This window comes from Canis lupus, chromosome 15 (assembly GCF_048164855.1).
Source record: "Canis lupus baileyi chromosome 15, mCanLup2.hap1, whole genome shotgun sequence".
NCBI lineage: Eukaryota > Metazoa > Chordata > Mammalia > Carnivora > Canidae > Canis > Canis lupus.
The window spans coordinates 4,412,431-4,426,052 of NC_132852.1; the positions used below are offsets into that span (position 1 = coordinate 4,412,431).

The 13,622-nt window shown below is 36.9% G+C and overlaps 1 long non-coding RNA gene across 3 annotated transcripts in view; it reads right to left on the reverse strand.

The window, feature by feature from the left end:
- LOC140604557 (uncharacterized) overlaps positions 1–13,622 on the reverse strand; it is a 48,680-nt gene that overhangs the window by 14,884 nt on the left and 20,174 nt on the right. For 2 of the 3 annotated variants that reach the window (XR_012007368.1, XR_012007366.1), the window contains exons 2-3: positions 12,190–12,229; positions 167–283 (exon numbers count right to left, since the gene is read on the reverse strand). This is a non-coding gene — a long non-coding RNA (uncharacterized lncRNA). The remainder of the gene's footprint in view (positions 1–166; positions 284–12,189; positions 12,230–13,622) is intronic. The other variant, XR_012007367.1, reaches the window with a different exon arrangement.

Sequence of the window (13,622 nt, forward strand, 5' to 3'; positions counted from 1 at the left end):
AAATAAGGGCATGAAATGAGACTTTGTAGTTTTGTTCAAAAATGTAAAACCAAGCAGATGTCTGTGAGAGGTTTACAGTGCTCTAGGCTTATCTTTTTCCTGGTGGACATGTGAATTCCACATTATCTTGTCTACTATACTAAAAAAATAAATAAATAAAAAATACCATGTTGCAGGAAAAGGAGTCCTTCAGGTCCTGCTTGGGATCAGTGTTCTCAACACTCTTTAGCTAGCTTGATTGCTCCACCAGTCACTGGTCTTTGACTTTAGTCATTTAGAACACCTTAGAGAGGGAACAGAGCAAAAAGTATCAAAAATAACCTAATGAAACTGATCAATAAGAAGCGAATATCTGAATATGAACACACACACACACACACAACCCCCAGGCAAATTGTACTAAATATTCAAGGAAGAGATTGTCTTACATAGAGTATTCTAGAAAATAATTTTCACTGAGTAATTTTTTTTCAATGACTTTATGAACTTGATAGTAAAACTATACCTATTCACTAAACTAGGAATAGAGGGGATCTTCCTCAACTTTTTAAAGACTATCTACAAAGAAAGTGAAAACGAACATTATACTTATTGGAAAAAAAAAACTTGAAGCTTCTCCACTAAGATCAGGAACAAGGCAATACATTCCCTCTTATTACCCCTTTTCAACAGCATGATGAAGTTCTAGCTAATGCAATAAGAAGATGAAATTTAAAATTATGCATATTGAGAAGGAAGATATAAAGATGCCTTTGTTTGCACATAACATGATCTTCTATATAGAAAATGTGAAATATATGACCAAAAAACCACTCCTGGACCTAGTAAGCAATTATATCAAGATTTCTGGATGTAAGGTTAATATACAAGTCAATCGTTTTCCTATGTACTGACAATGAACAAGTAGAACTTAAAATTAAAAGTATATTATTTACATTAGCACCTTCTAAAATTAAGTACTTAGATATAAGCTGGACAAAATATGTTTAAGAGTAAATGAGGAAAACTGCAAAACCCAGATGAATGAAATCAAAGAACTAAGTAGATGGAGAGATACTCCATGTTCATGAAGATGACAACACAATGTTGCCAACATGTCAGTTCTTCCCAAAATGGTCTATAGATTCAGTGGAATTATTCTGTGGATATCAACAAATGAATTCTAAATTAATAGGGAGAGGCAAAGGATTCAGGACCCACACTATTTATTGAGAAGAAATAAGTTGGAATATTGACACTACCTGACTCCTAGAAAATAACACAGGAGAAAACATAGATGGTGTAGGATGTAGAATTGGCCTTTTGGGTTCAACACCAAAGCCATGATTCATGAAAGAAGAAATGATAAACTGGACTTCATTCAATTCAGAACTGTGGAGGACAATATTAAGATAACGAGACAAAAGCCACTTACTAGGAGAAAATATTTTCAAAAGATATATTTGTGAAGGATGGTATCTGAAATATACAAAGGATTGTGAAAACTCAACAATACGAACACAAACATGGTTTATAAATGGGACAAAACATTAAAAGACAATTCCTCGAAAAGGATATGCAGATGGCAGATAAGCATGAAAAGATGTATCCTATCATATGTCATCAGGGAAATACAAATTAAAACAACAGTAGGGATGCCTGGGTGGCTCAGTTGGTTAAGTGTCTGCCCTCGGCTCAGGTCATGATCCCAGGGTCCTGGGACTGAGCCCCACATCAGAGTCCCTGCTCACCGGGGAGCCTGCTTCTCCCTCTCCCTCCTTCTCCCCCTGCTTGTGCTCTCTGTCAAATCAATCAATCAATCAATCAATCAATCCCCATAACAGTGAGATACCATTACACACTTACTAAAATGACAAAAACTGAGACACTGACAACACCCAATAATGATGAGGTTGTGGAGTAACAAACTCTCTTTCACTGCTGCTGAGAATGCAAAATGGTATGAGATGATTTGGTGATCCCTTATAGGACTAAGCACAATCTTACCACATGATCCATCAATCACACTCCTTTAGTATTTACCCAAAGGAGCTGAAAATTTATGTTCACACAAAAAATCTGCACACAGATTTTAATAGCAGCTTTATTCATAATTACCAAAATATAGAAAAAATCCAATGTCCTTCAGTAAGTGAATAGCTAAGTAGATGATGGTATATCCAGACAATGAATTGTCATTCAGTACTAAAAATAAATGAGATTCCAAGCCATGATAAAAAGAGAGAAAGGGGCATAAATCTTATTTCATGAAATAATAAAAATTTCCCTAACCTGGGAAAGGAAACAGACAACCAGATCTAGGAAGCCTATAAAGTTCCAAGGAAGATAAACCCACAGACATCCTCAAGGTACATTATAACTGAAATATCAAAAATTAAAGAAGAGAAACTTAAAAGCATCAAGAGAAAAACAGTATGTTATGTGCTAGGAACACACGCTCCCCCCCCCCCAATCAGACTATTAGCAAATCCTTCAGCAGAAGCATTGCAGGCTGGAAGGGAGCGACATGAAATAATAAAGTGCTGAAAGAAAAAAAAAATGACCAAGAACACTCTACTATGCAAGGTTATCATTCAGAATTGAAGAATGGAATATTTCACATAAGCAAAAGCTAAAGGAGTTCACCACCACTAAACCAACCTTTCAAAAATGTTAAGGAGACTTCTTTAAGTTGAAAAGAAAAGCAATAATTAGTTAAGAACACGTAAGAAAAAATAAATCTGGTCTGAAAGTTAAATATATAATAAAAGTAAATTATTTCACTTTTAAAGCTAGCATAAATGTTATAATACATAAGCAATAAAAACTAAAATTACAATAATTAGTTTAGGAATACAAAGATCAAAAGATGTAAAACTTGATATTAAAAAAAAAAAACCCAAAAACAAAATGGAGAAATAGTAAAAATCCTGAATGTTAGAATGGGACCAAACTTAAGTTGTTATCAACTTGACATAGACTGCTATAGATATGTTGTAAGCCTTATAGTAACTACATAAAAACCTATGGTAAAATACACAAAAGAGAAACGAATGTAAGCATATTATTAAACAAAGTCACCAAATCACAGAGGGCAAAAGACAAAAGGAACAGAGAGAAACATCCAAACAGCCAGAATGCAATTAATAAAAAAGGAGAAGAGCACACACCTATCAATAAGTACTTTAAATACAATTGGACTAGATTATCCATCCAAAGACATAAGTGGCTGACTAAATAAAAAACAAGACTCATCTATATGCTGCCTGTTAAGAGACTCACTAGGACATAAGGAAACAGACTACAAATGATAGGATGGAAAAAGTTACTTTGAGCAAATGGAAACCATAAAAAAACTGGAATAGCTTTATTTTTATCTGATAAAACAGTCCTTGAAACAAAGACTGTATAAATATACAAAGAGAATTACATAATGATAAAATCAATCCAGCTCTAGATTATGACATTTTTAGATATTTATGCAGCCCACATACAGCACCTAAATATATAAATCAAATATTAAGAGACCCAATGGGAGAAATAGACAGCAGTACAATAGGAGGGAAATGTAATATCCCACTTCTATCAATGGATAGGTCACCCAGACAGAAGATTAACAAACATTAGTCTTAAATGACATATTAGACCAGATAGAGTAACAGATATATACAGAACATTCTATCCAAAGGCAACAGATTTCACATTCTTCTCAAGCGCACATAGAACATTCACCAAGAAAGATCATATGCTAGGTTACAAAACAAATCTTAATAAACTTAAGGATGCTGAAACCATACCAAGTATCTTTTCCAACCATAATGGTTTGAAACTTAGAATTCAGTTACAGGATGAAAACTAGAAATTTCAGAATACATGGAGATTAATTAAACATGCTACTGATCCAAGCAGGTTGTAGGTCAAAGAAATCAGAAGGGAAATATAATACCTGAGACAAACAACATGAAAGCCTAAATATGCCAGAATTTCTGGGAAACAGAAGAAGCAGTGGCGTCAAGTTCATGACAATAAATGCCAACCTGAAGAAACAAGAGAAGTCTCAAATAACAACCTAGCTTCACACCTCGAGGAACTAGAAAAAGAACAAAGCCCAAAGCCAGTATTAGGGAGGAAGTAACACAGAGCAGAAATAAATGAAATAGAACATGCTTGAAAAAGCTATAGAAAATGTCTAGCAGTGCAGTTGCTGGATTGTAGGGTAGTTTTATTTTTAACTTTTTGAGGAACCTCATACTGTTCTCCAGAGTGGCTGCACCAGCTTGCATTCCCACCAGCATGCAAGAGGGTTCCCCTTCCTCCACATCCTCGCCAACACCTGTTGCTTCTTGTGTTGTTCATCTTAGTCATTCTGACAGGTGTGAGGTGGTGTCTTATTGTGGTTTTGATTTGTATTTCCCTGATGATGAGTGATGGGGAGCATCTTTTCATGTGTCTGTTGGCCATCTGGATGTCTTCTTTGGAAAAGTGTTTTTCATGTCTTCTGCCCATTTCTTAACTGTATTATTTATTTTTGGGGTGTTGAGTTTGGTAAGTTTTTTATGAATTCTGGATACTAATTCTTTATCAGATAGGTCATTTGCAAATATCTTCTCCCATTCTGTAGGTGGTCTTTTAAGTTTTGTTGATTGTATCCTTTGCTGTGTAGAAGCTTTTTATCTTAATGAAGTCCCAATAGTTCCTTTTTTCTCTGGTTTCCCTTGCCTTTGGAGACATGTCTAGCAAGAATTCGTTGTGGTCAAGGTCAAAGAGGTTGGTGCCTATGTTCTCCTCTAGAAGTCTGATGATTTCCTGTCTCCTGTCTCATATTTAGATCTTTCAAATACAGATTCAAAGGGGCACATGTACCCTGATGTTTATGGCAGCATTATCAACAATAGCCAAATTATGGAGAGAGCCCAAATGTTCATCAGTTGATGAATGGATAAAGAAGTCTGTGTGTGTGTGTGTGTGTACACAATGGAATATTACTCATCCATCAAAATATGAAATCTTGCCATTTGCAATGACATGGATGGAGCTAGAGTGTATTATGCTAAGTGAGATAAGTTAGTGAAAGACAAATATGATCTCAGTCATAGGTGGAATTTATGAAAGAAAACAGATGAAAAAAAAAAGAAAACATATGAACCTGTGGGTAAAGTGAAAAGATAAAAAGGAGAAAAAGACACAAACAATCAGAGACTCTTAACAACAGAGAACAAACTGAGGGTTGATGGAGAAGGAAAGGGGGGCTGGGCTAGATGGCGGATGAGTACTAAATAAGGCACTTGTTGTGATGAGCACTGGGTGTTGTACATAAGTGATGAATCACTGAATTTGGTCCAGAAGCCAATAATGCCCACATACTCACTAAAATTTAAATTAAAAAAAAAATCTATAGAGGGGCACCTGGGTGGCTCATTCAGTTAAGCATCTGACTTTGGCTTGAGTCATGATCTCAGGGTCCTGGGATCAAGCCCCAGGTCAGGCTGCATGCTCAGAGGGGAGTCTGCTTCTCTCCCTCTTCCTCTGCTCCCTTCCCTGCTCGCTCGCTCTCTCTCTCTCAAACAAATAAAATCATTTTAAAACTGTAGAAAAATACCAATAAACTAAAAGCTAGTTCTTTAGTGAAATTCACCAAGAAAAAAGGACAAAACAAATAAAATCAGAAATAAATGTTACAACTAATACCACAGAAATAAAAAGGATTATGAGAGACTACTATTAAAAGTCATATACCAACAAATTCAGCAACAGAAGGGATAAATTCCTGAAACACAATACCTACCAAGATTGAGTCATGATAAAATGGAAACTCAGAACTGACCTTTTACTAATAACAAGACTGATTTAATAGGGCAAAACCTTCCCTCAAAACAAAAGTCCAGGACCAAACCACTTCATGGGTAAATTTTTATCAAACATTCAAAGAACTGGCACCCATTCTTTTCAAACTCTTCCAAAAATAGAAAAGGGAGTCATCACATACTCATTTTGAGGCCATTATTCTGATGCCAAAACATGATAAGAATCCAAGAAAATTATAGGCTAATATACCAGAGAAAAATAGATGCAAAATTCTCAATAAAATATTTTTTAGGGGATCCCTGGGTGGCGCAGCGGTTTGGCGACTGCCTTTGGCCCAGGGCGCGATCCTGGAGACCCGGGATCGAGTCCCACGTCGGGCTCCCGGTGCATGGAGCCTCCTTCTCCCTCTGCCTATGTCTCTGCCTCTCTCTCTCTCTGTGTCTCTCATGAATAAATAAATAAAATCTTTAAAAAAATATTTTTTAAAATCAATGATACAATATTATATAAGGATCATACAAGTGATGTTTTGTTTTGGGACTGGAAGAAAGGTTCACCATCTACAAATCAGTCACTGTGAAATACATTAACAAAATAAAGAATAAAAATTGTATAATCATCTCAGTAGAAGCAAAAAAAAAAAAGCATTTGATGAAAATCCAACATTCATTATGATAAAAACTCTCAATAAATGGGTATAGAGGAAACATACTTTGGAATAATTAATAAAGGCTAACTATGACATGTGGCACAGTGAGCGGCATACTCAATAGTGAAAAACTGCAAGTTTTTTCTTTAAGGAACAAGATGCCGCCCACTCTTGCAATTTTTAGTCAACACAGTATTGGAAATCATAGCTAGAGCAATTAGGCAAGAAAAAGAAATAAAAAGCATCCAAATCAGAAAGGAAGAAATAAAACTGTTACTATTTGCAGAAGATGTAATATTATATAGAGAGAAGGCCAAAGACTCCATCAAAAAACTCTTAAAACTAATAAATGAATTCAGTAAAATTGCAAGGTATAAAATCAACATGGTCTAAAGATTTTAAAGTACAGGGGCACCTGGGTGGCTCAATGGTTGAACGTCTGCCTTTAGCTCACATCGTGATCCCAGGGTCCTGGGATCAAGTCCCACATTGGGCTCCTTGCAGGAAGCCTGCTTCTCTCTCTGCTTATGTCTCTGCCTTTCTGTGTCTCTAATAAATAACAAATAAAATCTTTTTTTTAAGGATTTAAAAGTATAAAACTCTGTGGGGAAACATAAGGGGTATACTTCTGGACATTAGCTTTGGCACTGATTTTTAGGATCTGATACAAAATCAATGGAACAAAAGCAAAAGTAAGTAGGACTATATCAAACTAAAAACCTTCTGCACAGCAAAGGAAATCATCAACAAAGGAAAAAGGCAACCTATTGGTGAGAGGACATATTTGCCAATCATATGTCTGATAAGGACTAATATCCAAATATATAAATATAATTAAATAGCAGAAAAACCAAACAATTCTACTTCACAAATGGGAGGAATATTTGAATAAACGTTTTTTCAAAGATGACCTAAGAGGCGGCCAATAGATACATGAAAAGATGCTCAACATCATCATCAGAGAAATGCAAACTGAAATATCACCTCTTGTGTTAGAATGGGCATTATTAAGAAGGCAAGAGATAGCAAGTGGCAAATGTAGAGAAAAGTGAACCCTTGGTGCGTGTTGGTGGTAACGTACACATGCACTGCCGTGATTACCGCAGCATTTTTTACAATAGCCCAGATAGGGAAATGACCTAAGTGTCCATCAACGTATGAATGGAGAGCATGCAAAATAATGAAATATTAAGCAATGGAAAATAAGATTATGCCACTGCAGCAACCTGGATGGATCTCAAGGGCATTATGCTAAGTGAAATAAATCAGAGAGAAATGACAAGTACCTCATCTCTATGTGAAATGTTAACAACAACAAAGCCAAGTGTGTAGATACACAGGACAGAATGGTGCTTGCCAGAGGCAGGGGGTGAGAGAAATGTGTAAACTTGTTTCTTAAATACATTGAAAAAATAATTTATAACAAGGTAATTCATACTTAGAAGTTAGGAGAGTTGCAACTGGTGGGGATGGGGTGGGCAGTGAATGAAAGGGGTAGCGTGCTGGTAATTCTGTTTTCTTATCCAAGTATTGATTACATGGACTTGGTTAGTTTGTGGAAACATATTAAGCTGTATATTCACAATATGTGCACTGTTTTGTGTGTATAATTCAATAAAACATTTTTCCAGAATGCTAAAAAAAAATTAACATGCGTCTCCTGGTTGGTGAACATGTTCAAGTTTTGAGGTTGACATGTCTGGAGACAGTGTGCATGCCACATACCCCTGCCCCAAGGCATCTGTTCCATGTGGTTGTTACTTATTTCTATCTTTTGTGTTAAATTAGTAATCTAGCCCAGCTATGAGATACAGGAAGTTCAAAATATCAGAGACCAGGCTACTCCCCCCACGTGGGCAGCATTCTTTCAGATATGGCAAAAGAATCTTAGGGACCTGCTCAGCACTAAAATGGTGAGCCAACATGAAGCCAAGTATTGGAGAAAAAAATTCTTAAAAATGCAACAGAAATGCACTTTGCTGGTAAAGGTGAAACTTCTCCTATAATCTGGTGCCAATAAAAATGTTAGAAAGCTCCAAAGCAGCTAATAGGTATTTGATGGTCTACACGTTTCAAGTCTAATAAAAAAAAATGCTTCATCTGATGTTGGAAGAAACACCCAAATCTGCATCTTCTTTCTCATGTTGGTGACGTTGAAGCATCACTTTCAGATAAAGACCTGAATAGCATCATCCAATATCCAAGGAAACCATTCCCAGTTCAAGATGCTGGTGTGGTCTCTGGAAAACAGTGTGGAGGTTCCTCAAGAAGTTAAAAATAGAGCTACCCTATGACCCAGCAATTGCACTGCTGCGGATTTACCCAAAGGATGCAAACATAGTGATTCAAAGGGGCACCTGCACCCCAGTCTTCATAGCTGCAATGTCCACAATAGCCAAACTGTGGAAGGAGCTGAGATGTCCTTCGACAGATGATGGATAAAGACGTGGTACATATGCAACGGAATATGTTACTCAACCATCAGAAATGACGAATACCCACCATTTGCTTCGATGTGGATGGAACTGGATGGTATTGTGCGGAGTGAAATAAGTCAATCCCCCCTACAGCAGCTGTCACCTTTAAGCTCCCCATCTACCTCATGGAAGCATCAGGTGCCACCGGCTCACTCTCCCCGTGCAGCCCTCCAGAGAGCAAATATGTCCTAGAGAGGAACCGACAGTTGTGTCCGATGCCCCAGATTTTGTGGTTGCCACCTGGGGGACACCCCTGGATTGCCTGGCTCTGGAGGCCAATGGGAGCTCATGTTCCTGGATCCCATGAGACTTTAACAATTGAAGAGATGGCTCTTGGCAAGCTACCACCCCCGGTGCGCTGCACAGATACACTGAAAAACACACCCAGTCTTTTTGAGGAAGAGGCCAAGAGTGTTGGACTGAGGGATAGACACCTGGCTTGGCAGCCATGAGCCCATGGAGTTGCTCTAAGGGAACAGAAGCTGGTAGGTGCAATCTGCACTCTCCTGCCTCACCCCAGCTTTCTGTCTCCCAGAAAAGAGCTTATATCTTTGTGTGGCACCACAATTTTTCCAGCTGCCTACCAGGAGACATGTGTCTCCTGATGGCCAGGAATATTACATCCTCAGATCCCACAGTATAACCAACAGATAAAAAGTACTTGCCCAGCTACCACACTTGGGAGACAGAAAAGGCATCAGACTCAAGAGCTCAATCTTTCTGTGAAAGAGGTCTAATAATTTACCATCAAGCTGACACTCGAGGGGAAGTCTTCTATTTAAACACATATCTAAGGGCTAACAAAAATCCTTTCATGAGATCTCAGAGGATGGTCACTATCCTCTCACTTTTCCTCTGCTGTGCTTTTAGTACATCTGTATCTATTAGAGGGGGGCTCTTTAACACGTCTGATGTCCCAGTTTCTGCAGCTGGGGTGCCCCTTGATCACCTGGCTCTGGTGGCCAGAGGGGCTTGCTCCTGGCTCTCACAGGACTGTGACAACTGGAGAGACAGTTCTTGGCAGGCTCTGCACCACCCCCAGGGCCCTGCACAGACAGCAGACTGAGTACATACCCAGTCTTTTTGGGAAAGAGGCCTATTTGCTTATCCTGGAGCTTCACCCTCAGGCGTAAGCCAGCGAGGCTAATACTTATGGTCCAAACAAGACTGTATATATTTGCATAATTTAAAACTGCTGCCTGAGAGTCTGGTTTTCAGTCATCCTGAATTTAGGTGCTGACTGAGATCCTCCCCTTTGGGATACAGAGATCTTGGTACAACTTCAACAAGTGGGAGCTATTAAAAATAAATAGGTTGCTTCAACAATCAAAACTGCCTGAGAGACTTATTTCTTGTGTTTTTCATTTTAGTCATTCTGACAAGTGTAAAGTGATAACTCATTGTGGTTTTAATTTTGTATTCCCCTGATGATGAGTGATGTTGAGCATCTTTTCATGTGTCTCTTGGCCATCTTTTTGTCTTCTTTGGAAAAATGTCTATTCAGGTTCTCTATTTTTTAATTGGATTATTTGGGGTTTTGATATTGTTTGTATAAGTTCTTTATAGGTTTTAGATATTAACCCCTTATTGGACATATCAATTGCAAATATCTTCTCCCATTCAGCAGGTTGTCTTTTGTTTTGTTGATGATTTCCTTCACTATGCAAGAGTTTTACTTTGGTGTAGTCCTAATAGTTTAAATTTGCTTTTATTTCCCTTGCCTGAGGAGATATATCTAGAAAAATGTTTCTACAGCCAATGTCAAAGAAATTACTGCCTATGTTTTCTTCTAGGAATTTTATGGTTTCTGGTATCATATTTAGATCTTTAATCCACTTTGAATTTATTTTTGTGTATGGTGTAAGAAAGTGGTCTGGTTTCATTCTTTTGCATATAGCTCATGCACTGTTGGTGGGAATGTAAATTTGTGCAGACACTATGGAAAGCAGTATCAAAGTTCCTAAAAAAAATTAAAAACAGAATTACCATATAATCCAGTAATTCTACTACTGGCCACTTACCCAAAGAACATAAAAATGTAATGATATATGCACTTCTATGTTTCTGCAGCATTATTTACAACAGCGCAACTCTGCATTGATAGATGAATGAAAAAAAAAGAAGTGGTATATAGCTTATCCATAAAAAAATAAAATATTGCCATTTACAATAACATAGATGGACTTATAGGTATCATGCTAAGTGAAATAGGTCAGTCAGAGGAAAATAAACACCATATGATTTTACTCATATGTAAAATTTAAGAAATAAAACAAATGGATAAAGGAAAAAGAGTCAAACCAAACATTCTTAAATACTGAGAACAAATGCAGTTGCTAAAGGGTAGATGGAAGAAGACGGGTAAAATAAAGGGGATTGAGTCCACTTATCTTGATTAGCACTGAGAAATCTACAGAATTGTTGAATTGTTATACGGTACATCTGAAACTAATAACATTCTATTATATTTGAATAAAACAAGATGTTTTTTTAAAAAAGCAAATCTGAAATGAAAATGTTTGAGAGACAACCAAGGAATAGGGCAGGGTTGAACAACAAGATTTATCTCCTACATGAGGAGATAAAGACTGAGAGAGGTAGACGTTTCATCTAATTCACAGAAACCAATACAGAGTCAAGTATAATAAAGAAACAAAGGGATCTCTTCCAAACTAAAGAAAAATAAAACCTCAGAAAAAAAAAAACTTAAGGAAACAAATATAAGGCATTTACCTGATAAAGAGTTCAAAGTAATGATCATAAAGATGCTCAATGAACTCAGGAAAAGAATAGATGAACAGAATGAGAAATTCAACAAAGAGATAAAACACATAAGAATGTAACAAATAGACATCACAAAAGAATATAATAGCTGCACTGAAAAAATCCATTAGAGGAGTTCAATGATAGACTAGATGAAGCAGAAGATGAATCCACTCAAGATAAAGCAGTGTAGTCAGAGCAACATAAAGGAAAAGAATGAAAAAAAAAAGTGAAGATATGAGACATCAAGTGTACTAAAAATCACATTACAGTTGTGCCAGAGACGTGAAAAAAGGGGACAAAAAATCTTATTTGGAAGAAATTATGGCTATAAATTGCCTAACCTGAGAAAAAAAATACACATCCAGATCCAGGAAGCCCAGAGAGTTCAAATAAGAGGAACCCAAGGAAACTCATGCAAAGACACATTATAGTTAAAATATCAAAAGTTAAACCCAAGAAGAGAATAAGAAAAGCAGCAAGAGAGAAATAACTTGCTACATACAGGATACTCACATAAGACTATAACCAGATTTTTCAGCAGAAACACTGGAGGCTGAAAGAGAGCAAAACAAGATATTTGAAGTGCTAAAAGGAAAAAATCCAACTAAGAATATATATTCAAAAAATTGAAAGAGACAAAGTTTTCTGGCAAAGTTACAAGAGTTCAATAGCAGTAGTCTGGCTTTTTAGGAAATGTTAAAGGAATTTCTTTAAGCTGCAAACAAAGAGTGAAAATTAGTGACAAGAAAATATATGAATATATATAAGCTTCACTGGAAAGTAAATATATAAATAGGTAGTGGCTTTATCACTTACAAAGCTAGTAAAAAGGTTAAAAGTAGGAAAGCACATAAAAGTACAATAATATATCAATGGATACACACAATATGAAATATAATGTCAAAAACAGTGTGTGGGGAGTACAAATGTAGAGCTTTTCAATACATTCAACCTTATGCTGTTATCAACTTTAACTTTTATAAATACAAGTTGTTATATGTAATTCTCAAAAACCTATAGTAAATATACAAATAGTAATTAGGAAATTATGCATACTACTAAAGAAAGCATTCAATCCACAAGGGATGAGAGTAAGAGAAAAAAATGAGGAATTATAAAATAGAAAACAGTTAAAATAGCAGTATGTATGTACCAATAATTATTTTTTTAAGATTTTATTCATTTATTCATGAGACACACAGAGAGAGAGAGAGGCAGAGACACAGGTAGAGGGAGAAACAGGCTTCATGCAGGGAGCCCGACACAGGACTTGATCCTGGGTCTCCAGGATCATACCCTGGGCTGAAAGTGGCGCTAAACCACTGAACCACCTGGGCTGCCCCCAATAATTACTTTAAATGTAAATGGAGTAAATTCTCCAATTAAAAGATATAGAGTTGGTGAATGGCAAAACAACAAAAACAACAACAAAATCAAGATTCATCTGTGTGCTGCCTCAAGAGACTCACTTAAGACTTAAAACACAAAGACTGAAGTGAGGGGATGACAAAAGATATTCCATGCATGCTAGACACTCTGGAGTCTCGGCTTCTGCTCTAGGGCCACATGAACCAGAGAGATCTTGTGCCAGGAACATAAGAGGAAACAGAATCATGGTTGGGTCATCCCACTGGAATGCAAGGCCTGGGCCCTGGGCAGTGACCAAAGTGAAAGTGAGGGATGGCAGGGTCCTGCAACCCATTCATGAAATAGAAGCCTCAAACCCCACAGCCTGACCAACCCAGACCTCAGACTCTAATCAGATATTATTAGGTCTTCCAGGGCTCCTCTCCTGACCACAGCCAACAGGTGCTGGATTAAATGTCTTTATTGGTAAACTATGTATGTTTATCATTGTACTTGCCAACATTGTATTTTAATTCTATGTGTCATGATATGTTACATAATGTCTTATGAGCCCCTATATTAAAAGATGCTCCATGCAA